Below are 17,139 nucleotides of genomic sequence, written 5' to 3'. Positions count from 1 at the left end.
TGGTACGGTAATCCTGTCTTAGATATCATGTTGTTAGACAACAATGAACCTACGATCTATGGAGAAGCGATGGTGGGCCCGTATTCCGATAAATGGTTAGAAGCCATGAAATCCGAGATAGGATCCATATATCAGAACAAAGTATGGACTTTGGTGGACTTGCCCGATGATCGTAGGTTATTGAGATAAATGGGTCTTTAAGAAGAAGACGGACGTGGGCGGTAATGTTACCGTCTATGAAGCTCGACTTGTGGGAAAGAGTCTTTTCACAAGTTCAAGGAGTTGAGAATTTCTCACCTGTAGCGATGCTTAAGTCCGTCGGAATCATGTTAGCATTAGCTGTATTTTTCGATTATGAAATCTTACAGATGGATGTCAAAACAAGTTTTCTTACCAGTTTTCGTAAGAAAAGTTGTATGTGATACAATAAAAGGTTTTGACGATCCTAAGAATGCTAAAAGGTATGCTAGCTCCAGCAATCCTTCTATGGACTAGAGCAGGCATCTCGGAATCGGAATATATGTTTTGATGGAGTAATTAAAGCTTTTAGGTTTATACAATGTTTGCTAGAAACTTGTATTTACAAGAAAGTGTGTGGGAGCACTACAACATTTCTGATAAGTATATGTGGATGACATATTGTAAATCCGAAATAATGTAGAATTTCTGGAAAGCATAAACGGTTGTTTGAAGAGTGTTTTTAAAAGGAAGACCTGGATAAAGCTGCTTACAAATTGGGCATCAAGATCTATAGAGATAGATCAAGACGCCTGATGGTGCTTTCAAAGAACGCACACCTTGACATGTTTTTGAAGGAGTTCAAAATAGATCAGTCAAAGAAGGGGTTCTCACCTGAGTTGTAAGGTGTGAAGTTGAGTAAGACTCAAAGCTTGACCACGGCAGAAGAAATAGGAAGGACGAAGGTCGTCCCCTATGCTTTTGTCATAGGCTCTATACGGTATGCCATGCTGAAGTACCGCACCTGATGTGTGCCTTGCCACATGTCTGGCAAGAGGTTACAAAGGTGATCTAGGAGTATATCACTAGATAGAAGTCAAAATTATCCTTAGAGGAATAAGGAAATGTTTCTCGGTTATGGAGGTGATAAAGAGTTCGACATAAAGAGTTACGTCGATGCAAGCTTAACACCTATCCAGATAGCTCTGGGTAGAGATACTGGATACGTATAATGGAGCAACAATTTGGAATAGCTCCAAGGGGAACGTGGTAGCAGCATCTACGATATGACATAAAGTTTTGCGAAATACATAGGGATCTGAATATGGCAAGACCCTTGACTACAACCTCTCTCACAAGCATAACATGATCAAACCCAGAACTCTTTGAGTGTTTATCACATAGAGATGTGAACTAGATCATTGAGTCTAGTAGACTCTTGGATGTTGGTCACATGACGATGTGACCTGTGAGTGTTAATCACATGGCGATGTGAACTAGATTATTGACTCTAGTGCAAGTGGGAGACTGTTGGAAATATGCCCTAGAGGCAATAATAAATTGGTTATTATTATATTTCCTTGTTCATGATAATCGTTTATTATCCATGCTAGAATTGTATTGATAGGAAACTCAGATACATGTGTGGATACATAGACAACACCATGTCCCTAGTAAGCCTCCAGTTGACTAGCTCGTTGATCAATAGATGGTTACGGTTTCCTGACCATGGACATTGGATGTCATTGATAACGGGATCACATCATTAGGAGAATGATGTGATGGACAAGACCCAATCCTAAGCCTAGCACAAAGATCGTAGTTCGTATGCTAAAGCTTTTCTAATGTCAAGTATCATTTCCTTAGACCATGAGATTGTGCAACTCCCGGATACCGTAGGAGTGCTTTGGGTGTGCCAAACGTCACAACGTAACTGGGTGGATATAAAGGTACACTACAGGTATCTCCGAAAGTGTCTGTTGGGTTGGCACGAATCGAGACTGGGATTTGTCACTCCGTGTAAACGGAAAGGTATCTCTGGGCCCACTCGGTAGGACATCATCATAATGTGCACAATGTGATCAAGGAGTTGATCACAGGATGATGTGTTACGGAACGAGTAAAGAGACTTGCCGGTAACGAGATTGAACAAGGTATCGGGATACCGACGATCGAATCTCGGGCAAGTATTGTACCACTAGACAAAGGGAATTGTATACGGGATTGATTGAATCCTTGACATCGTGGTTCATCCGATGAGATCATCGTGGAGCATGTGGGAGCCAACATGGGTATCCAGATCCCGCTGTTGGTTATTGACCGGAGAGTTGTCTCGGCCATGTCTGCATGACTCCCAAGCCCGTAGGGTCTACACACTTAAGGTTCGATGACGCTAGGGTTATAGGGAAAGTATGTACGCGGTTACCGAATGTTGTTCGGAGTCCCGGATGAGATCCCGGACGTCACGAGGAGTTCTGGAATGGTCTGTAGGTAAAGATTGATATATAGGAAGTATGGTTTTGGCCACCGGAAGTGTTCCGGGCATCACCGGTAGTGTACCGGGACCACCGGAGGGGTCCAGGGGTCCACCGGGAGGGGCCACGGGCCCCGGAGGCATACATGGGCCATGTGTGAGAAGGGACCAGCCCCTAGGTGGGCTGGGGCGCCTCCCCACCAAGGCCCATGCGCCTAGAGAGAAGAGGGGGCAAACCCTAAGGGCAGATGGGCCCTAAGGCCCATGCCTGGTGCGCCTCCCTGTCCCCCCCACTTGGCTGCCACCCTAGATGGGGATTGGGGCCGCCGCCACCCCTAGGGTGGAAACCCTAGGTGGGGGCGCAGCCCTCCCTCCCCCCTATATATAGTGGAGGCAAAGGGGCAGCCCAACAGATGAAGTTCCTCCCCTGTTGGCACAGCCCTACCTCTCTCCCTCCTCGTCTCTCGTAGTGCTTGGCGAAGCCCTGCTGGAGTCCCGCGCTCCTCCACCACCACCACGCCGTCGTGCTGCTGCTGGATGGAGTCTTCCCCAACCTCTCCTTCCCCCCTTGCTGGATCAAGGCGTAGGAGACGTCATCGGGCTGTACGTGTGTTGAACACGGAGGTGCCGTCCGTTCGGCACTAGGATCATCGGTGATTTGGATCACGACGAGTACGACTCCATCAACCCCGTTCACTTGAACGCTTCCGCTTAGCGATCTACAAGGGTATGTAGATGCACTCTCCTTCCCCTCGTTGCTAGATTACTCCATAGATTGATCTTGGTGATGCGTAGAAAATTTTAAATTTCTGCTACGTTCCCCAATAAGACAACTCTAAATACAGCAAAAAACAACTCAAAAATAAATAAAACAAAAATAAATAAAGCAAAAAAAATAAGAAAAAAAGCCCACCTACTGGGCCACAGCGGCCTGCATACGACTAGAAACCCAAATTCTAGTTGGGCCAGGATGCAGGCCCGCTAGCCCAGTAGGCCCAACAGGGCATCGCAGAAGAGGTAGGCCCAGAAGGCCTGCTTAAGAGAGGAGCTCAAGACAGCAGCGACGACGGGGCTTATAAGCAGGTGCGAGTGCCCCTCGGCTAGCGAGGTGGGACTAAACTTTTGCGCCCCTCGCCTGGCAGCGCACACCCTTTAGTACCGGGTCGTGGCTCCAACCGGTACTAAAGGGGGGGCCTTTAGTACCGGTTGGCGGCACGACCCGGTACTAAAGGGGGTGCGGTTCCCGCCGCTTCGCCTGGCCAAAACAGACCTTTAGTACCGGTTGGTGGCTCCAACCGGTACTAAAGGTGGGTTCTATATAAGAAAACACTTCAAAAAATTGTCAGTTTCTCATCTCTCCCTGCTTCTTTCTCCTCTACCCCGTCACCGCTGCCCCTCGTCGCCGCCCCTGTCGCCGTCCGTCGCCGTCGCCGTCGCCGTCCCCGTCCCCGTCGTCCCGGTCGCTGCGCCCCGTCACTGCGCCCCGCCCCATCGTCCCCGCCCGGCCCGTCCCCGTCCCCGTCGTCGCCGCCCCGTCCCCATCTCCGTCTCCGTCCCCGTCCCTGTCGCCGCCCACCGTTGTCACGCCTCGCCGGTGAGCTCCTGCCCCGGCCGCCAACCACACACACACACACACATTGTTATAGAATTGTTAGCAATCTTTCTGTTTTTTAGTTATAGAATTATTAGAAATGTTAGTTTTAGTTATAGAAATGTTAGTTATATAGAAATATTAGAAATGTTAGTTATATAGAAATGTTAGTTATATTAGAAATGTTAGTTATATAGAAATGTTTTTTAGTTATAGAAAGATTAGAAATGTTAGTTTTAGTTATAGAAATATTAGAAATGTTAGTTTTAGTTATAAAATTTAGAATTTTCATATATGAAATCACAATCCATCATTTAAAAAATGTTACTTCACTTTTGCAGCATATAGTATTTGTTGTCGACGATGCCCGACGCGCATCCTCGCCGTCGATCCGTTTGCAACAACGTCCTGCTTCAGAGGACCCATGTCCGGGACTGGGCTCCGTCGGGCTGGCACTGGGAGGTGCTACCTTCAAGGGCGCAACGCTTGGTGAGGAACCCGTCCCTGGGTCCCGTCGTTGACCCTCATCTCCTTTGGTGGCGTTCGCGTGGGCCACTTTCGGTGCGGAGGGAGCCGGCCCCGCCGGAGGTGGTACGTTGCCGTGTCAGGGAGGAGGCTGATGCATTATTTTCAGAAGCATGCATATCTCATGTATGAAAACAAGTACAACAGAATACAATATTGCAGATAAATTGTATATTTCATTTCAGTAACACATCACATGAAATACAATACATCATCCATTAACTCCTCTACATAGCAAGGTCCAAGGTCCAACAAGTGCACAGCAAAATAATGCTACAAGTGCAAGTGCACAGCAAAAAGACCCAACAAGTGCACAGGTGCACAACAACATAGTTCTACAAAGATTGGACGAGATGGCCAAATTTTAGTTGATCACACATAACATCAATGAGAAACGAAGCTTCTTCTGCCCTTCGCTTCTTTTGAGTGCTTCAGATCATCCTGGTAATTGGAACAATCAAACATAAAAAAGCACACAAAATATGAGCAAACAAAAGATAAATGGAGGTTTTACATTCAGCAATTAACACAAGAATAATACATGCTCCCATAGAAATTTCAGCAATTGCAAGATTATTCTTGTGCTAGCTCAACACTTTGTGCAAAAAAACTCACATTAATAACTTCCAACATGAAGAGATGTGAATCATATATCTTTAACACAGTAACATAAACAGCACCGACATGAGCACCACAACACAACACAGGTCATATACCACCAAACCAAACTCAACACAAACAACACATGCACACAAGGTATGCATGGCTGAAACACAACCTCATATGTAGACTTTAACTTAATTCATGAGTTTGAATCGAAAGAGTAACAACCAGAACCATTTCCTGTTGTGATGTCGACCTTTATTGTTGAACAGGAAAATGCTAACAGCTAGTTACAGAGATAAACATAATCCTCCCAGAAGAGTCTTGGCAATTTGCATTAAATATTAACATGGTTGCAAAACTTCAGTTTGAGGGTAGCATGTTTCTATAGCCTTTACTTGACTGGAATTACAAAATGAAGCACATGAACAAATAATACGAACAAGCAACCCCATGAAGACCGCTCACTTGAATCTTGTTTATACTTTTTTTGCAGATTAAGATGTGGGGGAAGAGCGTTACCTTGATGGGATCTCAGTAGTAGCATACAACCTGGATAGTTTAGACTAACTCCGGAGGAAAAATATTACATTTTCTCGAAGGTGAGATTGAGCTAGACATTGCCAAAAAATCCTTGCATTCACTTGGTTCAGATCTTCCCTATGAGGTGATGAGCATTCCACTGCAGCAAACCAAAAGATAAAAATCAAAATACAACCACTTTCATAGAGAAAACTACAAGCCAAGTTTAGCTAATATGACTTCTATAGCATGCAAGATGTTTCTTAGATCAACACAAGTTGGATGAACATTCTAAAATCAATCTAATAACTAGACTAACATATAAATGCAGATTGAACAAAAACAAGAACAAAAGATACGACGAGGAACCCTTGAGCGACATATAAAGAGTAGAGTATTCAATGAAGGTCATATTTTCCAAAAGACTGATCAAAACAAGAAATATTCGAGTCTACTAATTTATTACTGAATCACATAACATCATAGGAGAAAACAATGATTTTCAAGTTTAACTAAGACATGCATATAGGCTAAGGAATAGTAAGTCACAGCCAAAAGCATTTCGACTTCCATTTATTTGCACCCACACAATCATCATGTGCTCACAGTTCATATCAGGTTATTTAATTATGTAGCTCCGCATTGTTGCTGGCCTGACTAAACTCGTCCTCTAGCATACGGGGATACGACAATTTGATTAGGTAAGGATTATATGAATATAAAAGGACATTGCTACAAGGGAAAGCCTGCTGTGGTGTTTGCAGATTATTTGCAGCTGGCACTTATCAACATTATTGACATTGTTTATGACTTGGAAGTCAGTAAGACACTAGTTCAGCTGGTGCAGAGAAGTTGATTATACATGTCCGTGCTGCTACACTGACTGAGGGTTCCCATGGAACATTCTCAACTAAACAAGCTTTTTCTCAGTGATGAGAGTATCTACTTGCTCTATCAATAATCAGTCAGGATTTTGTTCTTACCATGCATGTTCAGGCATAATTACGCAAAAAGACTTTGTCCATCTCTGGTAAGATACACAAACATGCGTCCGTGCACTACTCATGCATGCCTATAATTTGTTTGTTTGTACACTAGCTGCAAACGAGTGACACAGTTAAGAAAATGGCATGAACATATATCTTCTCTGGCTGCAAATAACATAGCAGCAGATACTGTACTGAACCCACCATTGATAAATTCCCTCACCAACACTGGCACCTTCAGAGCGGCAGGTTTTAGTTCCTATACATAGCAGCAGATTTGGCACATTCAGATATTAATTTGAGCAGCCACAAACACCTTCATCGATCAATAGTGCTCAGAAAGAAAAGAAAGAGACTGACCGATGCTGAACTCTAAGGCGAGGACGGTAGTGCGGATGGCCCAGACGTGGCTACGAGCGGCGTGGTCATCTTGGCCGCGTACACAGGATTCGGGGGGGGGGGGGGGGGGGGGGGGGGGGGGGGGGCTTGCGCGCGAACGCACGCATCTCCTTTGCCACTGCGAGCACCGCCGCCCGCCACACGGGCCGATCGTCCGGCGCCGCATCGCCTCCGACGCCGTGGCCATTGGAGTTGACCCAGTCAAGCGATGCGGCTCACCCAGCACCCGCTGGTCCAGCGACAAGCACAACGTTCGCTGCTCCGGCAGAGGCGGCAGCGACCACATCGGCAAGGCGGTGATCCATCAAGCCCCGCCCTCCGTTGTGACGCGCGCGGCTGGTGCAACAACGATTCTAGGTACCCGCCGCCGTCGAGGTCTGTTCCCACCGCCGTCCTGGTGACCTGCCGCCGCAGCCGCAGGATGGTTAGGCCAGATCCGTGTGTGGATTGGATGGATCTGGCCAGATCGAGGCACGACGAGGAGGAGGGGAGGGGGTCGTGGCCTCGTGGGAGAGTGCCAGACCCGGGGCAAGGGGAGGGGGTGGCGGCACTGGAGGGGATTCGGGAGGAGTTAGGGTTTCATACATTTTATATGACATGGGCTGCTCTGGTTTGGGCCGAGAAGACGCGCGCGGGTAATCGATTTGCAGAAAAATAGGCTGGGAAATTTGGCACGAGCTGAAAATTTGGTGGACATATGGCGCGAGCCTTTATTAGGAAATGAGTTGGCATGATCATATAACTGTTTAGCAGTAGTTAGAGCGTTCGATAAAAACTACTAGTGCCACTAGTGTATAAGAAAAAGGTATTATGTTCTTATTGGCAAAAAAGTATTCTATTTTGCTACTTCCTCCGTCTCATAATGTACGGCAAAAAACATCTTACGTTATGAGACGGTTACATTATGAGACGGGGGAAGTATTACGTAGCAAATTAACTTGAATTATATGGGCCTAATGGTCAGCTTATATTGCATAAGGTTTTGATTTTTGATATATTTTTTCAAATGGAATCGTGTTAAAAATGAATATTCATGAAACGACAAATATCAACAGTATGACCCATATATACACAACTCCTAAAGATCTTTTTTTATTTGGATATGAAATAATATTGATAATCCTCAAAAAATTACAAAAGGGTTGAAGCAAATTTGAATCCTCCAACTATTTTAAAGTTTTTTTTATTGAAAGTAAACAAAAAACTATAAAAGCGAAGCCCTTGCATTTTTTTAACACCTGTTGGGTGTAGATATACCACGTTGGTCCTGCATGCGTAGGTTGATTTGACACGCATGGCTGACACATAAACAAAATTATTACATGTATACATGACACATAGGCAAAATTGTTGACGTGCCTACTCACCCACCCTTACTTGGGCCTATGAACATATTAATTTGGCTAAGGTGGACCCAAAATATGGCCATGGATAGTGCTATACATTTTATGACCAATTGACGTGATGCGGCGATGACCTTTTTGACAGATATTGTCACAATGGTGGGGGGTTTGGACCCCTCTGGTCAGCCCTTGACCATTTCGTCAATTTTGGTCACTAATCTATGACCAATAAACCATGGTCGTTATATTTTTGTCATGAATGGGCATATTTCTGGTAGTGCGCTCCTCCAAGTCCACCAACGCGTCAGGCCACTCCTCCTCTAAGTCCGGCACAGCTTCAGGCCACTCCTCCTCCTCCAAGTCCGGCAAAGCGTCAGGCCACTCCTCCTCCAAGTCCGGCACAGCTTCAGGCCACTCCTCCTCCAAGTCCGGCACAGCTTCAGGACACTCCTCCTCCAACTCAGCCACGTCAGCCGTCTTCGCCGCCTCAGCAATCACGGAAGAGAGCCGCCTCAGCTATGGTGCGTAGCGGTACAAGTCGAGGTAGTACTGGAGGTACAGGCGGAGGCAAGCGATTTCAATATGGTCCAAGCCTCGCGCCTCTTCCGCAGAGGCCTTACGACAAGTCCGAGGAGGAAAACGTAGCCATATCGAATGCCGAGGTGGAAGCCCATTTTGCACCGAAACCGCCACCGCCGCCAAGGGAGAAAGTGCCTGTGGAAAAGATTGACCACTTCATTCGTATGGCTAGAGCACCAGCTCCCAAGCCTGTTGACACAGACTATGAGCGCCACATTAAGAAGTTAAATCGAGCACGTCTACAGAAAGAGGCGAGCTCGAGCTCGAGAAAATCAGCTGACAAAAGGAGCGGTAAAACCGTTCCCCAGCTGGGAGAACAGGCGGCGCAATCAATCCCCCCGCTTGTTGTGCCAACAACACATGAGAGTAGGCACACCCAATATTATTGTGGGCAAACCGTTAACGTTCCCGGGGTGGGTGATGCGGTAATAACCGAGGAGCATATTGCGCAGGCTGAAACGATCGGGATCACTGTTGGACAACTGCTCGATATCGAGCACATGTCTCCGACTAGAGAGGAGGAAATAAAACGGAAATATGTCCGGGGCCAACCTTTGGTCGAGCCAGACGAGGTCAATAAGCTCCCAACGAGAATGTATGAATTGCATCAATGGTACATGGACATTACCAAGATTTCCAATCGAGAGTCCCTCATGGTGAATGTCAAGAAGGATCATTACTACCATGAGAAAGCTGTGACCGTTGAGTATTCAGAACTATTTCAACTATACAATCAAGACGCACTCGACAAATCTATCGTCAGTTGCTATTGTCCGTAAGTGATTTCTTTCTGTAATTTAAGTCTCAAGCTAGCTACAGTGATCATTTTGATCAATCATTACCTGTGATTATCCTCACTATATTCTTTTCTGTGGTATTATGCAGGATGAAGATTTATGAAATGAAAAAAGGTGGACGCTATGGCATTGGGTTCGTTGACCCAAATACCATTAATGAATACACATGGAAAATAGATTTATATTACGAAAAAAGTGTAGAGGAAAGCATGCTAGAGTTCTTCAAGCGCCCCAAATACAATGAAGATATACTACTTCCTTACAACTTCGAGTGAGTCACACTGTCTTGTACTACAAATTCTGTTTTTGCCTACTAGCTAGCTACATGCATGTTTTTGCTTACATATACCCGCTTAATTAAGACATGCAAACGTGTGTGCATGCAGATTTCACTGGATCTTGTTAATCATTAAAGTTGATGAAGGAACAGTTGAAGTACTACACTAGTAGAAAACAGAGCTTTAAAACCGGTTCGTAAGGGCCTTTAGTGCCGGTTCCATAACCGGCACTAATGCCCCCCCTTTAGTACCGGTTCGGTACGAACCGGCGCTAAGGTGCCACCACGTGGCGTGAGCTCGCGCCCTGGTATGGGGGACCTTTAGTACCGGTTGGTTTAATTTTTCTGAATTATTTGGTGATTAATCTCTAATCACCTCTCTTAACTGCTCAAGTGTGGATCACTCATTCCAAATCATCTAACTTCCTGACCGGTCACCCATCCCTCTCACCACTCCAGCCCGAGCACGCTTAACTTTCGGGTTCTATTCTCCCTCGTTTCCAAGTCTGCACTTGTTGTTTTCCTGACAATAGTAAGATGCCAATCCTATTAACCCTCAGGAGTTTAGCTTGAGCATGAAGTCACACATTTCACTATTTGAGTTTGAAACTATTATTCTAAAAAACAGTAATTATTTAGTAACACTAATATTTCTTGAATAAGTTTGACCATAGTTTGACCACAGTTTGACCATAGTTTGACCACAATTTGACCATAGTTTGACCAGATTTGACCAAAATTCAAAAAATTGAAATAATTATTTAGTAACACTAATATTCTTGAATAATTATGTAGTAACATTAATACTTCTTGAATAAGTAGTTTGACCAGATTTAACAAATTTTTTTTAAAAAAACTTAAATTTGACCATATCTTTTTTTCCTTTTGGAATTTGACGATTCTAAAAAATTGCAAACAGGCCGTAGGCGGGCTCCATCGGAAGCGGATTTTCGTGCTGAATTTTTTGATATATTATACGTTTTTTTCCGACATCGTATGCAAAAGTTATAGCCGTTTTACATTTTCCCTACACTTTTTGCAAAACATGTCCAAATTTAAGTTTTCAAATTTTCCTAACTAGTAGATGTAGTAATATAACTACCTCTCGAAGGATTTTATTTTTTGAAGTTTTTATCATTTTCTTTTGATTATTTCAGAACTGAAATGGCGACACACGGGGGGGGGGGGGGTAGAGTTTGAAAATTGCCCTATAGTGTCGGTTTGTGTCACAAACCGGTACTATAGGTCAGACCCCTTTAGTACCGGTTCGTGGCACAAACCGGTACTGAAGGTTAGCCCTTTAGTACCGGTTTGTGACGCGAACCGGTACTAAAGGTGATCGTGGGGCCCCGGCCTGACGCCAGCCTGCCATCGCCCCTTTAGTACCGGTTCCGGTTCGTGCCACGAACCGGTACTAAAGGTTCAACACGAACCGGCATTAATGCATAGCCGTTCGAACCGGCACTAATGGTACCATTAGTGCCGGCTCAAATTCAAACCGACACTAATGTGCTTCACGTTTGACCCTTTTTCTACTAGTGCTAGACTCACTACTTAAGAAAAGAAGTGACTACACCATCGTGAAGGGGATAGTCAACAGGTAATTTCAATCATTATTAACTATATCTCGGCCTATTTAATTAGTTCGTCATTTCCTGATAACAACTATTTAATAACCCATTTATTCATTTTCTTTGTCGGCGGGCAGGGCTTGGGCAAAGTTCATCAGGGTCACTCCAGGCCCATGGAAACAAAATCTGAAATGGTATCGACCCCACGTAAGTAATTAAGTAGTACTAGCTAGCTGCCATCTCTTTAATTATCATGCTTGATAAATTATTATCTGATCAAATTCCATTCTCGTAAAGGCCCTGAAGTAGGCGCCGGGGAATAATCTATGTGCATACTACGTTTGCGAGAATATTCGCATGATGGCGTCCGAAAGGAGTAAATATCAAAGACAGGAGTGGGTACGTTTGTCACAACACTATTCACAATTTTTACACCATTATCGATATCTAGTCACACAACTAATACACATGCATATTGATCTTCTTCTTAACAGTTCAAAGAGGTGCGGGAGAAGCTCCTAACAGAGGACCGCATAGAAGCAATTCAAGAGGAAACACTAGTAGAAAACAGGGCTTTGGTCCAGGCCGGGTCAGCCCATTAGTCCCAGTTTAGTCCAGAAACGGGACCAATGTGGGCATTGGTCCCGGTTTGTGAGCCTACGGGGCCGGCCGGGCCACGTGGGCCATTGGTCCCGGTTCATCTGGACCTTTTGGTCCTGGTTGGTGGGATGAACCGGGACCAATGGGCCTCGCTCCTGGCCCACCACCATTGGTCCCGGTTGGTGGCTTGAACCGGGACCAAAGGCTCCCCTTTAGTCCCGGCTCATGTCACCAACCGGGACCAATGCGGTGCCTATATATACCCCTCGCTCGTGAGCAGAGCACCCCAGTGCTCTGTTTTTCTCTAGCCGAGGGGGAGAGGGCTTGGTGGTGCTCTAGCTCACCTCCCATGCACACAAGGTGTTCGATGGAATTCCCGAGTCACACTACTTAAGCTTTCTCCTCTCCAAGCTCGACCTCCAAACTCCATTTTCCATAATATTTGTCTAGGTTTAGCGGTCCATCACGCCTCGTCCCTGTCTTCACCGCCGTCGATCACCCGCGCCGAGCTCATCGCCGGCACCACCGTGGTGAGCCTCTTGTTTTATCTTCTTTCTGAAAGGAAAAATATTCTTACTTGTATGTTTACATAGATACTTGTATTTTTTTCTTACTTTTATTACTGCATCTTGTATAGTGCGATGGTTTTGGTATCCGCCCCCGTCGGCCCTCGTCCTGTCTATGATTCGGATGTGGTATATATATTATCTTTATAACTATTGGTTCATTTATTGTTTATGAAAATTATGCCAACCAACGTGACATATATTTTATTTATGTAGGATGTATGTGAATCGGAAATGCCAACCGACCCTATTGTCGAGAGGTTAAATTTAGTTGAAGAAGAAAACAATTTGTTGAAGGAAAAAATAAAAAAAATTGAGGAGGAGAAGATGATATTGGAGTTGCATGTTGCGGATGTCATCGATGATCACAAGATCTAGATGGATGCAATGCGCTTGAAGATTAGAAAGCTTAGAAAATATGCCATTCATACCGAGGCTTGGTATCATTATGCCGTTGGATCAATTGTTACCTTGGTTGCGATTATGATCGCATTTGTTTTCGCATTGAAATGTTTTACATAGTTTCAATGTATGGTTTAATTAATTAGATGCTCTGGAGAGCTATATGTTGTTAGATGAGAACTATGTATGCACTTTGGTTTTAATGTGATGATGAACTTCTATTAATTTGGACACTTAATTATATATAATGCATGCAGATGAACCGACAATGGATGTATGGTGACAGACACACCCGCGAGTACATTAAGGGCGTACATGAGTTTCTCGATGCGGCTGAGGCAAACAAGAAGAATGGTTTTATGTGTTGTCCATGCACTGAATGTGGGAATATGAGGTCTTACTCTAACCGGAAAATCCTTCACTCCCACCTGCTTTACAAGGGTTTCATGCCACACTATAATGTTTGGATGAGGCACGGAGAAATAGGGGTTATGATGGAAGACAACGAAGAAGAAGAGTACGATGACAACTATGTGCCCCCTGAATACGGTGATGCTGCAACGGGGGGAGCTGGTGAAGATCAAGAGGAACCAGACGATGTGCCCAATGATGCTGCAACGGGTGAAGCTGCTGAAGATCAAGAGGAACCAGACGATGTGCCCGATGATGATGATCTCCGCTGGGTCATTGTCGATGCAAGGACGCAATGCGAAAGTCAAAAGGAGAAGCTGAAGTTCGATCGCATGTTAGAGGATCATAAAAAAGGGTTATACCCCAATTGCGAAGATGGCAACACAAAGCTCGGTACCGTACTGGAATTGCTGCAGTGGAAGGCAGAGAATGCTATGGCTGACAAAGGATTTGAGAAGATACTGAAAATATTGAAGAAGAAGCTTCCAAAGGATAATGAATTGCCCGACAGTACATACGCAGCAAAGAAGGTCGTATGCCCTCTAGGATTGGAGGTGGAGAAGATACATGCATGCCCTAATGACTGCATCCTCTACCGCGGTGCATACAAGGATCTGAACGCATGCCCGGTATGCGGTGCATTGCGGTATAAGATCAGACGAGATGACCCTGGTGATGTTGACGGCGAGCCCCCTAGGAAGAGGGTTCCTGCGAAGGTGATGTGGTATGCTCCTATAATACCACGGTTGAAACGTCTGTTCAGAAACGAAGAGCATGCCAAGTTGATGCGATGGCATAGTGAGAACCGAAAGAAAGATGGGAAGTTGAGAGCACCCGCTGACGGGTCGCAGTGGAGAAAAATCAAGAGAAAGTACTGGGATGAGTTTGCAAAGGACCCAAGGAATGTATGGTTTGCTTTAAGCGCGGATGGCATTAATCCTTTTGGGGAGCAGAGCAGCAATCACAGCACCTGGCCCGTGACTCTAATTATGTATAACCTTCGTCCTTGGATGTGCATGAAGCGGAAGTTCATTATGATGCCAGTTCTCATCCAAGGCCCTAAGCAACCCGGCAACGAAATTGATGTGTACCCAAGGCTATTAGTTGAAGAACTTTTACAGCTGTGGAATGGAAATGGTGTATGTACGTGGGATGAGCACATACAGGAGGAATTTAACCTGAAGGCGTTGCTATTCGTGACCATCAACGATTGGCCCGCTCTCAGTAACCTTTCAGGACAGACAAACAAAGGATACCACGCATGCATGCACTATTTAGATGACACTGAAAGTATATACCTGGACAAATGCAGGAAGAATGTGTACCTGGGCCATCGTCGATTTCTTCCAACCAACCATCAATGTCGAAAGAAAGGCAAGCATTTCAAAGGCGAGGCAGATCACCGGAAGAAGCCCGCCATGCGCACCGGTGATCACGTGCTTGCTATGGTCAATGATTTACAGTACGTAATCTTTGGAAAGGGTCCTGGTGGACTAGCTGTTCCGAATGACGCTGAGGGACACGCACCCATGTGGAAGAAGAAATCTATATTTTGGGACCTACCCTACTGGAAAGACCTAGAGGTCCGCTCCTCAATCGACGTGATGCACGTGACGAAGAACCGTTGCGTGAACCTGCTAGGCTTCTTGGGCGTGTATGGGAAGACAAAAGGTACACCTGAGGCACGGGAGGACCTGCAACGTTTGCATGAAAAAGACGACATGCCTCCGAAGCAGTATAAAGGTCCTGCCAGCTACGTTCTTACGAAAGAAGAGAAAGAAATCTTCTTTGAATGCCTGCTCAGTATGAAGGTCACGACTGGCTTCTCGTCGAATATAAAGGGAATAATAAATATGCCAGAGAAAAATTTTCAGAACCTAAAGTCTCATGACTGCCACGTGATTATGACGCAACTGCTTCCGGTTGCATTGAGGGGGCTTCTACAGGAAAACATCCGATAGCCATTGTGAAGCTATGTGCATTCCTCAATGCAATCTCTCAGAAGGTGATCGATCCAGAAATCATACCAAGGTTAAGGAGTGATGTGGCGCAATGTCTTGTCAGTTTCGAGCTGGTGTTCCCACCATCCTTCTTCAATATCATCACGCACGTCCTAGTTCATCTAGTCGACGAGATTGTCATCCTGGGGCCCGTATTTCTACACAATATGTTCCCCTTTGAGAGGTTCATGGGAGTCCTAAAGAAATATGTCCGTAACCGCGCTAGGCCAGAAGGAAGCATCTCCATGGGCCATCAAACAGAGGATGTTATCGGGTTTTGTGTTGACTTCATTCCTGGCCTTAAGAAGATAGGTCTCCCTAAATCGCGGTATGAGGGGAGACTGACTGGAAAAGGCACTCTTGGAAGAGACTCAATAATATGCAGGGACGGATATTCTTGGTCTCAAGTAAACTACACAGTTCTACAGAACTCTACCTTGGTGACCCCGTATGTCGATGAACACAAGAATAGTCTGCGCTCCAAACACCCGGAGCAGTGCGACGACTGGATTACATGTGAACACATCAGGACTTTCAGCAGTTGGTTGGAAACATGTCTCAGAGGTGACAACACTGTTTGTGATGAGTTGTACTTGTTGTCCAGGGGACCATCTTTGACTGTATTGACTTACAAAGTATACGAGATAAATGGGAATACATTTTACACGATCGCCCAAGATCAAAAGAGCACCAACGAAAACAGCGGTATCCGCTTTGATGCAGCAACCGAGAGCGGAAAGGACACATATTGTGGTTACATAGTGGACATATGGGAACTTGACTACGGACCTGATTTTAAGGTCCCTTTGTTTAAGTGCAAATGGGTCAATCTGTTAGGCGGCGGGGTACAGGTAGACCCATAGTACGGAATGACAACAGTGGATCTGAAAAATCTTGGGTACACTGACGAACCGTTCGTCCTAGCCAATGATGTGCCACAGGTTATCTATGTGAAGGACATGTCTACCAAACCGAGAAAAAGAAAAGATAAGGAAGCGGATATATCATACGATGAGCCAAAGCGCCACATAGTTCTTTCAGGAAAAAGGGACATCCTGGGAGTGGACGGCAAGACAGACATGTCTGAAGATTATGAAAAGTTTCATAAAATTCCTCCCTTCAATGTCAAAGTTGACCCAAGCATCCTGATAAACAATGAAGATTATCCATGGTTACGGCGCAATAAGCAAATGACACAAGCGAAGAAAAAGTGAAGACTTTCTCCCGCAACTATTATGATGATACCATGCCAACTTTGTAACACACGAACATGCTACCATTGTCCGTTTTGTACATGCACATGCTATGTGGGTGAAATTATGATACCATGCCAACTTTCAACTTTTTCAGAGTTCATTTGAAATGCTTTCATGTCTTATGGTTCGGCCCTCGTAATACCATGACCATTAGTCCCTGGACCATGCCAACTTTCAACTTTCTAAAACTAATGGCACTAACAGAAAGTTTATAATTTTGCTCCTCGCCCCTGGCCCATGACCATTAGTCCCGGTTTGTGCCACAAACCGGGACTAAAGG

General features: G+C 45.1%; 1 long non-coding RNA gene across 1 annotated transcript; it reads right to left on the bottom strand.

Annotated features, from left to right (window-relative positions):
• Positions 1-4,727: 4,727 nt before the first annotated feature.
• On the bottom strand, positions 4,728-7,108 carry LOC125524359 (uncharacterized). Its single transcript, XR_007290699.2, has 4 exons — positions 7,019-7,108; positions 6,863-6,917; positions 5,673-5,832; positions 4,728-4,988 (listed from the first exon to the last, which is right to left on the bottom strand). It is a non-coding gene; the product is annotated as an uncharacterized LOC125524359 (long non-coding RNA).
• Positions 7,109-17,139: the final 10,031 nt, after the last annotated feature.

This window comes from Triticum urartu, chromosome 7A, assembly GCF_056163025.1.
Source record: "Triticum urartu cultivar PI428250 chromosome 7A, HENAU_Tu73, whole genome shotgun sequence".
NCBI lineage: Eukaryota > Viridiplantae > Streptophyta > Magnoliopsida > Poales > Poaceae > Triticum > Triticum urartu.
This window is presented reverse-complemented; position numbering and strand designations above follow the sequence as displayed.